Source organism: Mandrillus leucophaeus, unplaced genomic scaffold (assembly GCF_000951045.1).
Source record: "Mandrillus leucophaeus isolate KB7577 unplaced genomic scaffold, Mleu.le_1.0 Scaffold220, whole genome shotgun sequence".
In the NCBI taxonomy this organism is placed as follows: domain Eukaryota; kingdom Metazoa; phylum Chordata; class Mammalia; order Primates; family Cercopithecidae; genus Mandrillus; species Mandrillus leucophaeus.
This window is the reverse complement of record NW_012102255.1, coordinates 2,872,110-2,874,737: the sequence shown is the minus strand read 5'-3', so window position 1 is coordinate 2,874,737 and position 2,628 is coordinate 2,872,110. Positions and strand designations below refer to the sequence as shown.

General features: G+C 44.3%; 1 protein-coding gene across 1 annotated transcript in view; it reads right to left on the bottom strand.

Moving 5' to 3' along the window:
• Positions 1–2,628, bottom strand: part of KIF26B (kinesin family member 26B) — a 379,580-nt gene that overhangs the window by 217,677 nt on the left and 159,275 nt on the right. The gene's annotated exons all lie outside the window — the stretch shown is intronic.

Below are 2,628 nucleotides of genomic sequence, written 5' to 3'. Positions count from 1 at the left end.
AACCCGGGAGGCGGAGCTTGCAGTGAGCCAAGATCGCACCACCGCACTCCAGCCTGGGCGACAGAGCGAGACTCCATCTCAAAAAAACCACAACAAAAAAGTTAGGCATCACACTAATCATTGAATAGATGAATGAATGAATGAATGAATGAATGAATGAATGAATGAATGCATGAATGAAATGGCGAAGGGTCTGGAACATCCTTGGGGAAACACCAGCATTTGAGGGGCATTTCAAATACTGTTTTCATAGTTTTTAAAGTGTTTCATCACTTGGTGTTGCAACACTTGCTCAGTGTTTCAGAAAAGCTGAATGACTTGCTCTTGGTCACACAGCTACCAACTTCCTGGACGAGATCTGGAACCCGATCTTCCACATTCAATCTGCTACACTTTCCACCGCACCACATTAAGCCCCAGTGTATGAGAATGGTCACTAAACTTGGTGAAACAGCGGTGGAAATGAAAGATACCAACAGGAATCCATCTTGAAACACAAGAGAAAGCCATCTCAAGGAACAACCTACTTGTCCAAACATCGGTTGGCAAGCAGCATGCGTAGTGCTGTGAAGCTGGGAATCCCTAACCAGAAGTTTGGGGTGGCCTGGCTGGGAAGGCTGCCCCCCGGGACTCTCCTCTCCACTGTCTCTCGTGTTCAACGATCCCGGGGTCACGTGGAGGGGACATGGAGATGTGCCTTCAAGGTCTCACTTCAAGGGAGGACTTGTTGCCCCGGCTGTGGGCAGTTGGCCTCTAGCTGACAGCTCCTTCAGGATTTGCTTCCACTGAAGAAAGCCACAGAGGGCTGCAGAAGGCCCAGGGCCTGGCCTTCCCACAGTGGTTCACATCCAAAGACTGTGAGCATGTAAAGCAGTCTTTGGAGGGCAGTGAGGGTATAAAGGCCCAGCCATCAAGTCCAGCGCATGACACAAGCACAGGCCATTTACGCTCCAGCACTTCCCTGTGGGGCTGGCCAAGGCTTTGTTAGCCTGTTTGGCGGTTTGACTTTTTCCTCGGCACAATCCTGCATCCTCCTGGTTTCTACAGGTGTGGATTTCCAGTAAACATCCTGCATGCCCAGCTCCACCTGAGTGCTGGCTTCCAGGGAACCCAACCTGCAATCTTCTGCTCTGTTTCCAGACTTACTACCAGCAATCTCCACATACGTAAACCTCTGCTAATTTCAAAGCTTCTTAGCAACAAAAATGGACTCTTCTTCCCTCGCCAAAATGTTGGGCAGCTAATTTTATCTCTAGAGGTCTCAGTTCTCTCATCTAGAGGGAATTAGAGGCAATGGAGCTCTCGGGCCTCCTGGGAGGTATAAGGAAGTCAACCCTCCCCCGACCAGTACTGAGGGTCTCGTAAGATTTCACTTCAGGCTGGGCATGGTGACTCACACCTGTAATCCCAGCACCTTAGGAGGCCAAGGTGGGTGGATCACCTGAGGTCAGGAGTTCAAGACCAGCCTGGTCAACATGGTGAAACCCCATCTCTACTAAACACAAAAAAAATTAGCCAAGTGTGATTACAGGCCTGTAATCCCAGCTACTTGGGAGGCTGAGGCAGGAGAATCGCTTCAACCTGGGAGGCAGAGGTTGCAGTGAGCTGAGATTGTGCCATTGCACTCCAGCCTGGGCAACAACAGGGAAATTTCGTCTCAAAACAAACAAAAAAATTCACTTCAAATAAGGGGTTTGCAATTAAAATATTTTGGAAAAGCACTGGTTCTGATGATCCCATAGACCCCTCCCTCTGTAATATTCTATGATGCTCTGACTGTCTTCAGAAAACACAAACAAGCAGAATAACAAAATGGTACCTAAGGCCATCCACTAATTTGAAAAACAAATCAACTCATATATAAAGACAAGATCGTAATATAGATTAAGAGAGCGATGGCTTTAAGGCTAAATCCTGGTTTATTGGACAGATAGGGAACTATAAATGATGATGGAATTAAGAATAGTTTCCTGAAGGGGTTTGGACAATTTATTACTTTACAGGGCTATCAGGAGGACTTAAGATGGGTAAAGTAAAATAAAAAGTTTCAGTTAAATGAATCAAATTCCATGGTTGAAGTTTGCAATGATCTCTTCCCTCCTGGCCCCCAAACACAGGAGTGTCTGTGACAAAGGCTAACTGAGGGGACATAAGAAATTAGGCCCCACTGTCTCTGTTAATATACCCGAGAGACAGAAGTAGTTTCTTTATTCCCTGCGTATAGGAAAATACCATTCCAAGTAACGGTTAAAAAGAACATATAAGCAGCTAAAACTCGATGGAAACATTTTATGTAAAAAAATATATATATTCATATGCAAGAAAGGAAGTCTAATGGTTACTAAATTGTTACAAATAATGAAAAACTCTAAACAAATCATACCCAAATTACCTTAGAATTTCCCTGTGGGAAATACCAAATGTATGAAAATCCTTAATCATTTAAAGACACCAGGATTAAAATGAATCATCCGTATTCTGAAAATACAACGCAGAGATGGTTAAAAAGAAATCTGTAAAATTTGTGCTCCTTGATGTGCTGCACCACCAAATCTACACATTTTAGTAGTGTTTATATTTGGCAATTATCTCTAAAATCCATATTGTTCAGACAAAAGGAATGCAGGT